This window comes from Lissotriton helveticus, chromosome 3_1, assembly GCF_964261635.1.
Source record: "Lissotriton helveticus chromosome 3_1, aLisHel1.1, whole genome shotgun sequence".
In the NCBI taxonomy this organism is placed as follows: domain Eukaryota; kingdom Metazoa; phylum Chordata; class Amphibia; order Caudata; family Salamandridae; genus Lissotriton; species Lissotriton helveticus.
In genome coordinates, this window is record NC_136061.1 from 767,373,057 (window position 1) to 767,391,936 (window position 18,880).

The window sequence follows — 18,880 nt, forward strand, 5'->3', positions numbered from 1 at the left end:
ATTCACATAATCTATTAAAACAAAGATTGTCAATGCAAATCGTTTTATCTTTTGTGTAGTGGAAATTTTGATACCGTGTTTCACAGCACAATAACGTTACAACATGGGCAGCACTGACTACTCTTGACAAAAAACTGAAGCGTTTCATTTTTCTTTTTTAAATACATCCAGTTTTCCTTTAACGCACCTAATAAGGGGCTCCGTGATTGGTTAGAAAAATAATTGTAATAGATTAATGAAGTGTATGTACATAAAAAAGCAAAATGTGAAACTGAAAACTTTAAAATATTCTATTAATGTATAGGAATTTAAAATTGGTGCCTAAAAATTACGTTGGTGTCCTCAAACTGATTAGTAGGATGGGTGGCCTCAATTGGATTTAAAAAAGCTCCAACCTTCCCATTAAAATTAAAATTGTGTTTTTTTATATTTGTTTGTGAATTAAATAAAATATTTCATAATTTGAGCATTTGTTTGATGAATGCTTGTTTCTGTATTTGAGTGCATTATTTTGTGGTTCAAATCATAAAAACTGGTTAGACCGCTGTTCTCAGATTCCAATAATGACTTAGGGAGGGTCCCCTGATTCCAATAATGATTCATTGGGGGTCCCTGGATTGGAGTAATGATTAAGTGGCGATCCACAGAAGTGAAGCAGCTTAGAACCACTGTCCAAGAGTAGTATTGTTCACTGGTTGGTCAGTTTCCAAGTTTTAAGTTTGTTAGTTTGGGTTAAGTTATGTTCCTCAAGTCAACATCTATTTCTCTCAATTGAAATTGTATGTGGGTGAAACTCAGACATGTATTAAAATTGTATGTGGGTTAGCTCAGAATGTTTCTACCTGTGTCACCCTACTACAAGATTCAAAAGAGGAAGTTCGAGCAATGGACGCTACTGCTCTTTTCAGTTACCATGCTTTGACGCTTGAATATTGCCCCACGGGACAAAAGGTCTTGGTATCTCACGTTAAATATTGTGAAACAGTTCTTGATTCACAGGGCATGGTATGTAACTGCATTCGATACATCTTTCGTTTTTTTCATAAAATGTGGCAACAACAATGGAAACAGCCCTACTTTATAGAACAGGCACATCGTGGGCAGAAACCGTGTAAGATTATGTCTCGCAGAGGACAGGTACATCTAGAGCTTTCTTTATGTTTGTTTATTTGTATGTGATTGTGTAAAATGGAAGAAAATGAAATATCAGATGTTTTTTAATAAGAATAAATATTTAATAAGAAAACTTTTTTATAAAGATTAGGTTGCATTCATAGTGGTTTCAGAATACATCTCCCGATGGGTATGAATTGATTGTATGAGTAAAGTCATGAATGGACTAGGAATTTACTTGAATCGTTTCTTTCTCCTAAAGGAAAATTACTTTGAACTTGGTTGCTCACAGGATAGGCATACAATGGCAGTAGCAAAGCATGCTGCCCTCTCTTGCAAAAAGCAATAGGCACAATCTTCCAATCCACACTTAACAAATACAGAAGGGCAGACTAGTACAAGCTTTCGTCGCTCACAGAACATTCACATTCAAGGCATGCGTAACACACATGCGCTGTCAGGGGCAGGTACTCAACTCACTGTGAGGAATGTATAGGTGGATGAGTGAGTGAGTGTGTGAGTTTTGACACCATTCTCACTTACGTGATTTTCCTCGTCAGCATATTGAAGGTCTTGTGGCTGTCATTCGGAGATCGGCTATCCATGCTGTAAACCCTGTTATCGTGTTCTGCAGTCTTACTGTTGTCACTTCCTTTACATCAAACTGCTCCAGTTCACAAGAACATTCATTATAGGCTTGGCCATTGCTATGCTAATACACTGATGTTCCTGACTCGTGGTACGAAAAGGGATGGAGACAGCGACATGTGCCCAGAATAGCCAGTTTAAAGAAACAAGCAACAATGCAATCGGTCTTATTTATGAAAGTTAGAGCTGTTGGCGTTGTAAATGATATTACTTTATACTTATCTTTTTTGTTTGTAGTGGAGTGGATGTATGTTATTTTTAGGAGAATTATGTGGTTAGAATTTGAATTGTTAGTTGTGGAATTGTGTGGGGTGGAATTGTGTGGTGTGTAGTCGATTTGTGTTTTTAAACTATGTGGTATGGTGAATTGATACAGGTGAGAGCTGTATAAAATAGAAAGTAAGATTAGAGGGATAGGTTGCTTGTGTGATGCTGAATTGTGTTGTATGGAATTTTGTAAATTGAGCAAAAATTGAAAATATTAACTGTTTTTGGGTAAACTAATAAATTGTGGTTTACTTGTACATAAATCAGTGTGTACTTTAATTAGCCCGGAGGCATAGGCAATTGTTTCTTTTTCATATTAGTGTGGCCCTGCCTACCCTCCTTCCCGTTTGGGCCCAGCCACCCCTGTCTTTTTTGTTTAATTGTGCGGGCAGTTGCCCGAGTGGCTTGGGAACGACACTTAAGAGGTGTCCTTGGATTTTCTCTGTGAGCATTAACTGCTCGGCAAGAGTAACTACTCTTGCAAAGTATGGCAGAGAAAGACACACTGTCCTTCACGGAAAGCCATATTGAAAAACTTATTGCGTCCTCGCCATTCTCTTCGATCACTCTAAGTGCCTCAGCAAAACAACAAAACGAGGCAGACAAACTAACTAGGCTTCAAAAGAAGCATATTAGAACGGAACTCCACGGCCACTTTCTACTCAGGCATTTAAAAGCAGGCACTATCCCTTGGGGCCTACAGGTTAAGAACATTCCGGTTATTTTTATAGAGGACAACGAGTACAAGAAAGGGTTCAGTCAAATCAATACCAAATGCAGTAGAGACCTAATGGTACATACTATTGAAACTGCCCAACGCATTTGCAGCCAGGAAGAAAAGGAGATAGAAGATCTGATTAAAACTATTAATGATAACCAGACCACGACTGAAGCTAAGGCATTACTTGATAAAATTGAAAAGGAAATTGCCACTTTTAAGGATTATACTTTAAATACAAAATCAGCTCAGTTTGATAAAGATTCTAAATCCTTCCAGTTAGATCGGGTTTACCCTTTTTTAAAAGAGGATTTCTACACTTCTGGTGAGTCACGAGGGGCCCTCAATACGTTCCAGGGCAGATCTAAAAACAGGTTTCTGACTTTTTCAGACACCACTTCCTCTGATTCTTCCTCAGACTCGAGGCAGTCCAACTTTAATAAACGAGGCGGTACTAGTGGTCCGGCTCCTTTTTTGTCCAGGGGCGGCCAAACACGACCTCGCTTCAAGCAACCATGGCAAATGCGAACTCGCAACAAAAATTACAACAACAACTAAATCGATCCACCATAGTAAACCTCTCAAATAAGGAATTATCTAGGGATGAAGAGATGCTTCTTGGCCTGGGCCTCAAGTTTGTCCCCGCTGCAAGAACTGATTTCACGAAACTAAAACTAGAAGCACTCGACTTCTGCCGCAAGGTCAGGTTGAAAGCTTACTTCGCAGGTGCAGAAATGACGTCACAGGAAACTACTGGACTTAGAGTGAAGTCACGTTTCACTCCAACCTCAAATATCCCCAAACAGATCATTGCTTTTGAGCAAGCTGTACTGTCTTCCCTGACTAAACTTGAGAAGAAAAATAATTTTGTCAAAAACAACATCAGCAAAGGTGTACAAAAAGCCATTGGTGATCTGAAATCTGACACTTCAATAGTAATAAAACAAGCAGATAAGGGCGGGGCAGTGGTCTTTTGGCCACGCCCTATGTACCTTGCTGAAGGTCAAGTACATGTAAACAACAGGGATTGGTACAGACCATCAAAAGAGGATCCCATCCATGCAATTCAGGATAAAATTTCCAGAATTACAAAGGAAGGTTGGAAAAAGGTTTTTTAGGGCCTAAAGAGCATGAATTTTTGAATAAAAAAATGCCAAGAACTCCAATTCTTTACTTCTTGCCGAAGATTCATAAGAACGAAAAGGCACCCCCCGGCAGACCCATTGTCTCGGGGTGCGATTCGGTGCTTGAACCAATATCGAAATACATCGATTTCTTCCTAAAACCATGCATAGCACAAGTCCGATCGCACCTCAGTGATACAACAGCCTTCATCAAACTGATCGAGGGGCACACATTCAATGATCAGACAGAGCTGATGGTGACATTGGATGTTGCCTCGCTCTATACTCAAATACCACAGGATGAAGCCTTAGAGGTCATTGAACTCTACCTGGAACAAAGGGAGAGACCGCATCAGGTGCCAACAAACTTCATTGTGGCATTGGCCGACATTACTCTTCGTAGCAACTATTTCAAATTTGAGAACAACTTTTTTATTCAAATCAAAGGGACAGCCATGGGTTGTCCCTATGCGCCGGAGCTGGCAGTGCTTTATATGGCACAATATGAGGAGAGATTTGTCCTGAATGCCAACCCCTTCTCATGCCATATCATTCAGTGGCTGAGATATATCGATGACGTCTGGCTCCTGTGGCAGGGGAGCCAGGCGGAACTCGAGCAGTTCCACTTATGGTTGAACTCTAGGCACCCAGACATCCAATTCACGCTCAATCATAGTCCAAAAGAAATGACTTTCCTTGACGTCACTGTAGGCACCAGTGAGGCTAGGTTGACAACCTCCTTGCATAAGAAGGAAACCGATCGGAATACAATTCTGCACTACACTAGTTCGCATCCCCAATCATTAAAAAACAACCTGCCCTATGGGCAATTATTGAGGATCAGGCGAAATTGCACTAATGTATGCGATTTTGACTGCCACGCTGCAAGATTTTGCAGTGAGATGGCAGAGAGAGGCTACCCAAAGAAACTGTTGAAACACTCGAGAAACAGGGCCAAATTCACTCCAAGAGAGACTTTATTCACAAAGAAAGAAAAGAAAGGTTTGGAACAATTAGTTTGTGTTACAACATTTGGCCAACATACGAACCAATTCAAGAACATAATTCGGAAGAATTGGCATTTACTTGAGACCTTGGAGCACCCCCTCTCTAAACCCATCTTCGCTATGCGCAAGAACAGGAGCATAGGGCAACAACTGATCAAAGCGGACAGTCACATCCCAGTACCCAAGAGTGACCTCGTTGCACAGTGGAAGCTGAAACCAATATGCGGGCACCACAAATGTGGCAACTGTGTGTCGTGTGCGAGCACACTAGAAGGCGACACTTTTACGAATAATGGCATCAGATGGAAGCATGAATGCTTTACGAATTGCAAAACCCGCAATGTCGTCTATGCGGTGGTTTGCCCTTGCAACAGAGTTTATATAGGCAAAACAAATCAGCCTATCAATGTTCGGATCACCCAGCACCGATCCCGTCTCAAGAAAAAAGTCTTGACCGCCCCAATGGTGGAACATTTCACCAGTAATGGCCATTCTGAGAATGACTTTAAATGGACCACGTTGGCATGGATTGACCCTAAGCACTATCAAGATGTAGACGCAATGCTGTTGCGCAAGGAGGCATACTTAATCCTGAAGTTTGATAGCGTCAACAAGGGCCTAAATAGTCTGAGCGAAATAAACAGGGCGTAAAAGAACTCCATGTCCCAGAATGCATTATAATTTTTTTCCAAAAATAGACATCTCGATTCTGGAAATACAGGTCCCAGAATGCAGCATAATTTGTGTGCAATTCTGATTGGCCGTGTGGAATCACATGACCCAAACTGGCGATTGCCAGGGTCACTCACAACGCTGTGGCTGGTGGTCTAGAGCGAGCGGATCGTGTGGAGGAATTTTACAAGTTTGTGGTAAGATTGAATTCTGCTTGCGTTTGGAATCACAACCAGTGCAAACTGAAGAAATACATGACAGCGCTTTAACGCGCTCTTGTTCCGCTTTTTTATAGATTATCTCAACGTCTTACTGTGCGAGCAATTTGGCCCCAGAGACAGAACCCCCTCTTTTGTGGCCTTCGCGGACAAGCGTCTAAGTAAGTGAAGTTCTTGTGGGCTCGCCACTAGCGGTGCACGAAAGTGCAACCAAAGTAGAAGCTTATGCCTTTGTGCTTTGTCTAATTGTTCCAGGAAATTGAAAGAGCTGAATATCAAGCGCCCTTAGATACCGCTTAGGCGGCTTCATTTGGATAGGAGCCAGACCCCCCCTCTGTGGCCACCGCGGACCGGTGGTGAAGTAAGTCAATTACTTATTGGGACAATCAGCATCAGTATGTCACCATTTTACCAATTTACTAAATCACGCTTTGTCCACTCATTTTCAGAAAATAAATGAACAGATTTTCGAGTGTTTCAATACACTGCACAGGTTGGCAACGATTCCACGTAGAACGCAGGTAACCAATACCAGCCCAATCACGATGCCCCAATAAGGTTCCCCCCTTCCACCGTGCTGGATTTGATTTAGTCTTTACTCTGTTGCAGCGTAAACTTCACAGCCTAGACGACATTCCCATGGAATGCAGGAATAACTGTGGGCAGGATTTGCACAAGGTACACATTATTCCGTAACTTGTATTGGTCGAAGAGTAGTGGCTTGAGGACCCTCGTTGAAAATATCATGTTTTTTTCTTTTCAAACAGTTCCCATGGACTAGATTCACACTGCCCTGATGAGAATCCTGCAAGCCTTAATTCAGGATTCGAAACGCGTCGGCAAAAAAAAAACCCCTCTTTTATTGTCACGTCATTATTAATACTGAAATGGGCACTGCTCCTGACATTTAATTGATTTTTCTTGTTCAGGCTATGGTAGTTGAATCAGTTTTGAAAATACGTTTTTCTTTGAAAACACGCTTTTCTTTCCCAGTAATAATGGTTGGTTAAGTCATTTTCAAATGTGTAAAATCTGTTGGTCCATGCTTTGTAAATATATGTATAGTGATTTTCTCTTATAATATATGTTTTTTCACTGAACATGTACATACACTGTTTGTTTGAAACTGTATATGGCTCAGACATGAGGTTGATAGTGGCCTTATTTCTGTCTTTTTGAAATTCCTCCTTTTTGTAAATTGAGCAAAAATTGAAAATATTAACTGTTTTTGGGTAAACTAATAAATTGTGGTTTACTTGTACATAAATCAGTGTGTACTTTAATTAGCCCGGAGGCATAGGCAATTGTTTCTTTTTCATATTAGTGTGGCCCTGCCTACCCTCCTTCCCGTTTGGGCCCAGCCACCCCTGTCTTTTTTGTATGGAATTATGTGGCATGGTCTGGAATTATGTGGAGTGTAACGTGGCATTTTGCGGATACAAATTTTGTTTCGTGTAAATATATGTTTTGTAGCTGTGTGGATATATGTGGAGTGTAATTATGTGGTGTGAAGTGTAATTATGTAGTTTGAAGTGTAGTTATGTGTAGTGGAGTAATTTGGACTTGAATTGTGCTGTGAGGAGAGTAATGGAATTATGTTGTATAGAGAGGTATTATGTGAAGTGTAATTATGTGATATGGAACGGAGTGGAAATTTGTGGAGTTGAATTTGATGGACTGTCATTATGTGGCATGTAGTGGAATGATATGGAGTTGAAGTGTGTGGTGTGGTATTATGCGATGTTGAAATAGTTTGTGTAGTGGAATTATGTGGTGTACATTTGTGTGTAGATTAGTTTTTTGTAGTCAAATTAAGATATATTCTGCCGTTCCAACACATATAAAACCCTTATTCAAACAGATTATGAGAGAGGAGAAAGGTCGGAAAAATGGTGAGTGAGAGAAGGAAGAAAGGCATAGATACAGAGAGCAAAATGACTGTGAGTGAGAGAGAGAAAGATGGGTGTGAAAGGCTCAGAATGGATATGAGCAAGGACATCGCCTTCAGCCACGCCATGGGACTCCACTGGACGGACCACAGCTGCGTCCACTTCAGCTTCAGAAGGACCACGCTCCACCATCACCAGCAACAGGTTCCCCGCAGAAGCTGGAACAAGATCACTGCAGACCAGCTCGCTACTTCCCTGAGCAAGAACCCTCCCACCAGCACAACGAACCCCAGCCAAGCGGCCACCAACCTCACGAAATGGATCAGCGACTGCGCAGACGACCTCGCCCCTCTGAAGACCCCACCGAGCAGACCCAGCAGCAAGAAAGCCCCATGGTTTAACGACGAACTCAAGAGCTCCAAGAAGAACTGCAGAGCACTTGAGAAAACCTGGCGCAGAGACCCAACACCGAACAACATGACTGCCCTCAAGCTCGCCACCCGAAAACACCACCAACTGATCCACGCCACCAAGAAAACCACATTCAAGGAACGACTGGACAACAACGCACACAACAGCAAGGAACTCTTCAACATCGTGAAAGAGCTCTCCAACCCCAACGCCGGAAACAACGACATCACCCCTTCGCAAGACCTCTGCAACTCCCTCGCCTCCTACTTCCACAACAAGATCGCGGACATCCACAACAGCTTCAGCACTCAACCGACGCACGCCACGACCGAACCACCGCCCCCCACCACCACCCTCCGCGCCTGGACCCCGATCAGCACCGAAGTCACCATCTGCACGATGAACTCCATCCACTCCGGATCTCCGACAGACCCCTGCCCTCACCACGTCTTCAACAAGGCCGACGCTGTCATCGCACCCCACCTGCGGGACATCATCAACACCTCCTTCGACACCGCTACCTTCCCGGAGAGCTGGAAGCACGCCGAACTCAGCGCTCTACTCAAGAAACCATCAGCCGACCCCACCGACCTCAAGAACTACCGCCCCATCTCGCTGCTCCCGTTTCCGGCTAAAGTCATCGAGAAGACCGTCAACAAGCAACTGGCCGCCTTCCTCGAGACAAACGGCTCCCTCGACCTCTCGCAGTCTGGCTTCCGGGCCAACCACAGCACCGAGACCGCCCTGATCGCAGCCACCGATGACATCCGAGCCCTGCTCGACAACAGAGAAACGGCGGCCCTCATCCTCCTGGACCTCTGCGCGGCCTTCGACACTGTCTGTCACCGTACCCTAGTACAGCGCCTCAGCAACGTCGGAATCCAGGAGAAGGCACTGGAGTGGATCATCTCCTTCCTCGCCGGAAGGACACAGAGAGTCCGCCTCCCCCCGTTCAGATCGGAGGCCACCGAAGTCATCTGCGGCGTTCCGCAAGGCTCCTCGCTCAGCCCAACACTCTTCAACGTCTACATGAGCCCCCTCGCAGCCATCGCACGCCAGCACAACCTCAACATCATCTCCTACGCCGACGACACCCAGCTAATCCTCTCCCTCACCAACGACCCCACCACCGCCAGAGCCAACCTGCACGAAGGGATGACAGACGTAGCCAAATGGATGTCGAACAGCCGCCTGAAACTGAACTCGGACAAGACGGAAGTCCTCATCCTAGGATCCTCACCCTCCGCCTGGGATGACTCCTGGTGGCCCCCCGCCCTGGGCAGCGCACCCAAACCAACAGACCACGCACGCAACCTGGGCTTCATCCTGGACTCCTCCCTCTCCATGACCAGACAAGTCAACGCCGTCTCCTCGTCGTGCTTCAACATCCTGCGCATGCTACGCAAGATCTTCCAATGGATCCCCTCCGAGACCAGGAAGACTGTCACCCAGGCCCTCGTCACCAGCCGTCTGGACTACGGCAACTCCCTCTACGCCGGAACCACCGCCAAACTCCAGAAGAGACTCCAGCGGATCCAGAACACCTCAGCACGACTCATCCTGGACGTCCCCCGCCGCAGCCACATCTCCGGACACCTGAGAGACCTGCACTGGCTCCCGGTCAACAAGAGAATCACCTTCCGGCTCCTCACCCACACACACAAAGCCCTACACAACCAAGGCCCAGGATACCTCAACAGCCGCCTCAACTTCTACGCTCACAAACGCCAGCTTCGATCGACCAACCACGCCCTCGCCGCCGTCCCCCGCATCCGAAGAGCCACCACAGGAGGAAGGTCCTTCTCCTACCTGGCCGCGAAGACTTGGAACTCCCTTCCGACCCACCTCCGCCTGACCCAAGACCACCTCGCCTTCAGGAAGCAGCTCAAGACCTGGCTGTTCGAGCAGTAGCGGACCCCCTCCCCCCAGCGCCTTGAGACCCTCCGGGTGAGTAGTGCGCTATACAAATGCTTTGATCGATTGATTGATTGATTGATTTGTGAGAAAGAGACAGATGGAGTGTGAGTGGTTGGCAGGGGCACCAATGAAAGTATGTGTGATATGAGTGAGAAAGTGGGAGGTAAGAATGAGATGGCGTATAAATATCAGAGATTGAAAATGAGTAATAAATAGTGCCAAAGAGAAAGATAAAAAGCGTGTGATGCTAAGTGGAAATTAAAGTGTGTGAGAGATACAATGAAACAGAAAAACAACAGTGAAGGAGAGGTGTGGGTGTGTGAAATAAAACCATGGTAGTGTAAGAGTGGAAAGGAGGAAGAAAGTGTATATGTGAAAAAGAAAGGAGGTACGTGACAGACTAGAGTGTAAGAACTACTGCGCGCACATAGCAGCTGAACATACATGCCTGACCTGTTGCCTCACTAAATACAGCTGCAGTATAGCTGAACCATTGTTTGTTGGCTTCCCCTGGCCAGTGGCGGCATGAAAGCGGCCCGGGCCTCACACTAACTATGCCCAATAATTGCAAGTGCAACGGTAGTCAGCTGGAAAAATAAACCCAGGCCTGTTTTCACAGTTTAGAAAAAACAGCAATGGACCGCACACCGCTAGCCCCTCCTCCGGGTCGCCCCTAAGCACTGTGGTATGTGCAGTGCCTGAAGTTCGAAGAATTACTGAAAGTTCGTAAGTGGTTCATCTATGTAGGTGCAAGTAGATACTTGTTGTTCCCCCGATCTCTAGACCCGGGACATGGCCCGGGTTTCGGGATATCTTCCCTCATCAGTAGAGAAAGTCAATAGGGGTGGAAGAGAAGGCCGCCTCGTAACCGTCACGGGCCTCGTTGCCCAGCACGCAGGTGCGTCGTCCAGAAGCTCGTCAGCTTGGGAGGCTCAAGGGAGCCCTTATGTAGAAAAAACAGCAATGGACCGCACACCGCTAGCCCCTCCTCCGGGTCGCCCCTAAGCACTCTGGTATGTGCAGTGCCTGAAGTTCGAAGAATTACTGAAAGTTTGTAAGTGGTTCACCTATGTAGGTGCAAGTAGATACTTGTTGTTCCCCCGATCTCTAGACCCGGGACATGGCCCGGGTTTCGGGATATCTTCCCTCATCAGTAGAGAAAGTCAATAGGGGTGGAAGAGAAGGCCGCCTCGTAACCGTCACGGACCTCGTTGCCCAGCATGCAGGTGCGTCGTCCCGAAGCTCGTCAGCTTGGGAGGCTCAAGGGAGCCCTTATGTAGAAAAAACAGCAATGGACCATACACCGCTAGCCCCTCCTCCGGTTCGCCCCTAAGCACTCTGGTATGTGCAGTGCCTGAAGTTCGAAGAATTACTGAAAGTTCGTAAGTGGTTCACCTATGTAGGGGCAAGTAGATACTTGTTGTTCCCCCGATCTCTAGACCCGGGACATGGCCCAGGTTTCGGGATATCTTCCCTCATTAGTAGAGAAAGTCAATAGGGGTGGAAGAGAAGCCCGCCTCGTAACCGTCACGGGCCTCGTAGCCCAGCACGCAGGTGCGTCGTCCAGAAGCTAGTCAGCTTGGGAGGCACAAGGGAGCCCTTATGTAGAAAAAACAGCAATGGACCGCACACCGCTAGCCCCTCCTCTGGGTCGCCCCTAAGCACTCTGGTATGTGCAGTGCCTGAAGTTCGAAGAATTACTGAAAGTTCGTAAGTGGTTCACCTATGTAGGTGCAAGTAGATACTTGTTGTTCCCCCGATCTCTAGAACCGGGACATGGCCCGGGTTTCTGAATATCTTCCCTCATCAGTAGAGAAAGTCAATAGGGGTGGAACAGAAGGCCGCCTCGTAACCGTCACGGGCCTCGTTGCCCAGCATGCAGGTGTGTCGTCCAGAAGCTCGTCAGCTTGGGAGGCTCAAGGGAGCCCTTATGTAGAAAAAACAGCAATGGACCGCACACTGCTAGCCCCTCCTCCGGGTCGCCCCTAAGCACTCTGGTATGTGCAGTGCCTGAAGTACGAAGAATTACTGAAAGTTTGTAATTGGTTCACCTATGTAGGTGCAAGTAGATACTTGTTCTTCCCCCGATCTCTAGACCCGGGACATGGCCTGGGTTTCGGGATATCTTCCCTCATCAGTAGAGAAAGTCAATAGGGGTGGAAGAGAAGGCCGCCTTGTAACCGTCACGGGCCTCGTTGCCCAGCACGCAGGTGTGTAGTCCAGAAGCTCGTCAGCTTGGGAGGCTCAAGGGAGCCCTTATGTAGAAAAAACAGCAATGGACCGCACACCGCTAGCCCCTCCTCCGGGTCGCCCCTAAGCACTCTGGTATGTGTTGTGCCTGAAGTTCGAAGAATTACTGAAAGTTCGTAAGTGGTTCACCTATGTAGGTGCAAGTAGATACTTGTTGTTCCCCGATCTCTAGACCCGGGATATGGCCCGGGTTTCGGGATATCTTCCCTCATCAGTAGAGAAAGTCAATAGGGGTGGAAGAGAAGGCTGCCTCGTAATCGTCATGGGCCTCGTTGCCCAGCACGCAGGTGCGTTGTCCAGAAGCTCGTCAGCTTGGGAGGCTCAAGGGAGCCCTTATGTAGAAAAAACAGCAATGGACCGCACACCGCTAGCCCCTCCTCCGGGTTGCCCCTAAGCACTCTGGAATGTGCAGTGCCTGAAGTTTGAAGAATTACTGCAAGTTCGTAAGTGGTTCACCTATGTAGGTGCAAGTAGATACTTGTTGTTCCCCCGATCTCTAGAACCGGGACATGGCCCGGGTCTCGGGATATCTTCCCTCATCAGTAGAGAAAGTCAATAAGGGTGGAAGAGAAGGCCGCCTCGTAACCGTCACGGGCCTCGTTGCTCAGCACGCAGGTGTGTAGTCCAGAAGCTCGTCAGCTTGGGAGGCTCAAGGGAGCCCTTATGTAGAAAAAACAGCAATGGACCGCACACTGCTAGCCCCTCCTCCGGGTCGCCCCTAAGCACTCTGGTATGTGCAGTGCCTGAAGTACGAAGAATTACTGAAAGTTTGTAATTGGTTCACCTATGTAGGTGCAAGTAGATACTTGTTCTTCCCCCGATCTCTAGACCCGGGACATGGCCCGGGTTTCGGGATATCTTCCCTCATCAGTAGAGAAAGTCAATAGGGGCGGAAGAGAAGGCCGCCTTGTAACCGTCACGGGCCTCGTTGCCCAGCACGCAGGTGTGTAGTCCAGAAGCTCGTCAGCTTGGGAGGCTCAAGGGAGCCCTTATGTAGAAAAAACAGCAATGGACCGCACACCGCTAGCCCCTCCTCCTGGTCGCCCCTAAGCACTCTGGTATGTGTTGTGCCTGAAGTTCGAAGAATTACTGAAAGTTCGTAAGTGGTTCACCTATGTAGGTGCAAGTAGATACTTGTTGTTCCCCGATCTCTAGACCCGGGACATGGCCCGGGTTTCGGGATATCTTCCCTCATCAGTAGAGAAAGTCAATAGGGGTGGAAGAGAAGGCTGCCTCGTAATCGTCATGGGCCTCGTTGCCCAGCACGCAGGTGCGTTGTCCAGAAGCTCGTCAGCTTGGGAGGCTCAAGGGAGCCCTTATGTAGAAAAAACAGCAATGGACCGCACACCGCTAGCCCCTCCTCCGGGTTGCCCCTAAGCACTCTGGTATGTGCAGTGCCTGAAGTACGAAGAATTACTGAAAGTTTGTAATTGGTTCACCTATGTAGGTGCAAGTAGATACTTGTTCTTCCCCCGATCTCTAGACCCGGGACATGGCCCGGGTTTCGGGATATCTTCCCTCATCAGTAGAGAAAGTCAATAGGGGTGGAAGAGAAGGCCGCCTTGTAACCGTCACGGGCCTCGTTGCCCAGCACGCAGGTGTGTAGTCCAGAAGCTCGTCAGCTTGGGAGGCTCAAGGGAGCCCTTATGTAGAAAAAACAGCAATGGACCGCACACCGCTAGCCCCTCCTCCGGGTCGCCCCTAAGCACTCTGGTATGTGTTGTGCCTGAAGTTCGAAGAATTACTGAAAGTTCGTAAGTGGTTCACCTATGTAGGTGCAAGTAGATACTTGTTGTTCCCCGATCTCTAGACCCGGGACATGGCCCGGGTTTCGGGATATCTTCCCTCATCAGTAGAGAAAGTCAATAGGGGTGGAAGAGAAGGCTGCCTCGTAATCGTCATGGGCCTCATTGCCCAGCACGCAGGTGCGTTGTCCAGAAGCTCGTCAGCTTGGGAGGCTCAAGGGAGCCCTTATGTAGAAAAAACAGCAATGGACCGCACACCGCTAGCCCCTCCTCTGGATTGCCCCTAAGCACTCTGGTATGTGCAGTGCCTGAAGTTCGAAGAATTACTGCAAGTTCGTAAGTGGTTCACCTATGTAGGTGCAAGTAGATACTTGTTCCCCCGATCTCTAGAACCGGGACATGGCCCGGGTTTCGGGATAATTTCCCTCATCAGTAGAGAAAGTCAATAGGGGTGGAAGAGAAGACCGCCTCGTAACCGTCACGGACCTCGTTGCCCAGCACGCAGGTGCGTCGTCCAGAAGCTCGTCAGCTTGGGAGGCTCAAGGGAGCCCTTATGTAGAAAAAACAGCAATGGACCATACACCGCTAGCCCATCCTCCGGTTCGCCCCTAAGCACTCTGGTATGTGCAGTGCCTGAAGTACGAAGAATTACTGAAAGTTTGTAAGTGGTTCACCTATGTAGGTGCAAGTAGATACTTGTCCTTCCCCTGATCTCTAGACCCGGGACATGGCCCGGGTTTCGGGATATCTTCCCTCATCAGTAGAGAAAGTCAATAGGGGTGGAAGAGAAGGCTGCTTCGTAACCGTCACGGCCCTCGTTGCTCAGCACGCAGGTGTGTAGTCCAGAAGCTCATCAGCTTGGGAGGCTCAAGGGAGCCCTTATGTAGAAAAAACAGCAATGGACCGCACACCGCTAGCCCCTCCTCCGGGTCGCCCCTAAGCACTCTGGTATGTGCAGTGCCTGAAGTTCGAAGAATTACTGATAGTTCGTAAGTGGTTCACCTATGTAGGTGCAAGTAGATACTTGTTGTTCCCCCGATCTCTAGACCCGGGATATGGCCCGGGTTTCGGGATATCTTCCCTCATCAGTAGAGAAAGTCAATAGGGGTGGAAGAGAAGGCCGCCTCGTAACCGTCACGGGCCTCGTTGCCCAGCACGCAGGTGCGTTGTCCAGAAGCTCGTCAGCTTGGGAGGCTCAAGGGAGCCCTTATGTAGAAAAAACGGCAATGGACCGCACACCGCTAGCACCTCCTCCGGGTCGCCCCTAAGCACTCTGGTATGACTTTCGTTGCGTGCACTGCATCACCAAATGTAATGCAGTGCACGCAACGAAATTTGTTTTATTTATTTATATGTTTCTTTACCTGTAAAACTCTGTAATCCATACATTACTACCCCCACCCTGCCCCTCCCCCTCCCCACGTCACCACCCTCAGGTCATCCGACTACCGACCGCGGCTGTACAAGAGTACTGTCGAGAGCAGTCTTACTGCGGAGGCAGAGTAGTGCTACTCCTTTCATTCTGCTGAGGTATTTTAAGACCTCAGCCCCACAGGTTGGTACTGTCTGCATTCAGGAATTACTTGATGAGTGTACAACACCTTTTCTTTGAAGCCCCTGGGACACTGTGCTGCTATGTGAGAGAAACATTACTGAGTGCTGCCAGGAACAAGTCACAGTAAGGCACAGTAAACAGAAGCAGATTAACTGAAATGGTGAATACATCGTAAAACAAGGCGTTCCCGTAATCTTACCTCTAGCCACCACCGGCAGCTGCATTTAATTAATGTTTATAAAGTAAATACCATACCTGCCAACTTGAACAAAAATCTCAACTTGTGAGGAGGAGGCGGGGCCCTGCGCCCAGAAGTACCTGCAAGGCACTTTTGCCCCCACCCTGCCCCCAGGCGCCCTCCTCTAAAAACAAAACAAAAAGCTTGCTGAGGCTGGTGTCGATTTCTGGGTGTGTTTTCTCACCCCTTAATGGACGTCGGTAGTTCAAAACCTCAGAAAGAGCTGGAAATCCCCTACTTACAGTGGTTTTCATCTTGTTTTCCCCACCATCATGGGATATCGGCTTCTGACTGTGTGATAAGGAGCCGATATTGTTTTTCACACGGTGGCACCGTGTGAGTTTGCACATATGAAATAAAAGAAAGGTGCCCTGTTTTATAATGAAGAGATGTGTGCGCTCCTCCTCTAGCGCCTTGAGACCCTCTGGGTATGTAGCGCGCTATATAAATTCTTTGACTTGACTTGACTTGACATAAAGTGCGGCATACCACTGTTGGGTTTCCCCATGTTTTCAGTGAACAAAACAATGCAGCATAAAGGTTTAATAAAAACAAAAACAAAGCTTGTAAAATAAAATCATTCCATAAAGCTTTTACCGTTGGGTTTCCCCAACGGAAACCCAAAAGAAAAAAAAGAAGTGCAAAAAAAGTAAAGTGATAAACAAAGGAGCAATATACTTTTAACAGTGCCAGTTGCCAGGGACAGGAACCACCCACAGACAGGAGGGACAAATGTAACAAATGACCAATGAAAGCAGAGGAATTTTTACAAGCACACAAAGGAGCGAATTGGGAGCAAGAGGCGTGATGAATGCCCAGATAGGAAATACAACACACAAAGCAGCACATGCGCGTCAGCACCAGACTGGGAACAGCAACCAGCACTGGCAGATTGCTGCTTGACCGGCCCTGGGGGAGAGGGGGAACACTGCTGCTGCACTGTTACAAGGGACCCCACAGCCATAAAACTTGCCTCCACCATTCCGGGAATCGCCCAGTGCCTGCTACAGCCAATCCGGTCCTGAAGGGCCCTGTACTAGGCTCGACCTAAAAAGGCGGTTTTGTGTATGTGAAAAAAGAGAAGCTGTGGAAGGTGCTGCTGTCACAAAGATGTTCTTACAGCACACTGACCAACCACCCTTCCTTCGATGAACGCAAGAGAATGATACTTCACCAGTTCTGCGCAAAAAGAGGTCCCATTCATTGAGTTTAATGCTGTTGTTTTTAAGCACCAGAATACGTCCTCACATTTTTCCAGTCTCATTTGTCAAGGCTCCAAGCTCTCCATTCTTTTAGTGGGGTTTGAGTGTGTTAGTTTATGCTGGAGCTGAACTGTTTATGTAGTTCCCAAACATTCAAGAGAACCTACATTTCATTCATTTTTGGTGAATGTGAGTTGCCCAATGAGTTCACTGGAAAGGGATGGCTGACAATTAAGAAAGTGAAACAGCTTAAACTGTCATAACAACAGCATATCACCCTCCAAGCGCGTGATCGATGGGCCTCACGTGTCTGTTGGTTTAATGCAGCATTCCCTGCATTTACGCAAAATTGAAGGAAATTGTGAAACTAAAAACATATACCAACTGTGAGCAAAAGCAAAATGTGTTCAGTACATATGCCCCGATGCTTTCTTGAGTGTGAGGTGGCTGTACAACTAATACATCAGTGACACTAGTGTGGATTGGTTCTTTCTTTTTTACCTTTTTCCCGCCTCTAAATTCCCCCCATATAGTCCACGCGGAGAAAACCCTTCTTTTTTTAATCGACTTAATTTCTTTAGGTATTCAGGCACAACTCAAAATAAGGGGGATGGCCTTGGGGCAACTGACAGGATGTAATAGTACGCGCCCACCTCACAGTTAGTTACTTGAATTTGATTTTGGTGGAAGTGAGGCCATGACTTTCCAGCCTTTCTCAAGAGCGCTGTTCTGGGATTACTTACCTGAACTCTCACCGCGGAATGATACATGAAAGTCGGCGCCCTCATCTTTGTGAGTCCGAACTGAGCGGAACCTTACTGGGCTTCCCTCTTTCTCTGACTAGCATTGAAGAACTCGCGATCGTTGGAGTAATGCGCATGCCCAAGCAATCTGCGTGACTGGCCATATGATACGCTTTATGATTTATGATGCATTTTAACATTTACTTCCAAATCGATAACGTTGACTGAGATCCAGGCCCTGCTCCAGGAATTTATATTTGGATGGGCCAAGGGTGCATTTGGGTGGGCAATAGTGGGCCCAATTTGTGGCTACTCGTGGTAGCCTACCTATACGTAAAGTAAATACTCTTAGAACAGTCCAATCAAAAAATATATAATCTTTATATTAACAAATATGCACGATACACAGGAATTACTTCATTCTGTGATAACACAAGTTTCAATAAATGGTAAAATCATTACAAAAAACATGTGGTGCACGTGACTGTCAGTGAACAAAGTGATCAGTGCATTCAATCCAGTGACACATATATACAATATATACAGTGAAATTGGGGGGGGGGGGAAGGGCCAGTATGTTCAATTCGTCCTCCAAGGAGACAAGGGATAATTGTACAAGCTCCTGGAGTTATCTTGACCGGTGGTGAGCGTCGACGTTTCGACCCTAGAGCGCCCCAGTTGGTGGTCGCGGCGGGTCTTTATCAAGACAGGGACCGTATGTAGGGCAGATCCAAATATCACTGCCTGGTGGGTGGCCAAATGGTCCGACCCCTGGAAATAGCAAAACGCGGAGTGAGTCCATTCGTCTGTGCGCGAGTAATGGCATTAGATAACTCCAGGAGCTTGTACAATTATCCCTTGTCTCCTTGGAGGACGAATTGAACATACTGGCCCTTCCCCCCCCCCCAAATTTCACTGTATATATTGTATATATGTGTCACTGGATTGAATGCACTGATCACTTTGTTCACTGACAGTCACGTGCACCACATGTTTTTCGTAATGATTTTACCATTTATTGAAACTTGTGTTATCACAGAATGAAGTAATTCCTGTGTATCGTGCATATTTGTTAATATAAAGATTATATATTTTTTGATTGGACTGTTCCGAGAGGGTTTACTTTACGTATAGATTGAACTGAATTAACCATTCTTTAAAGC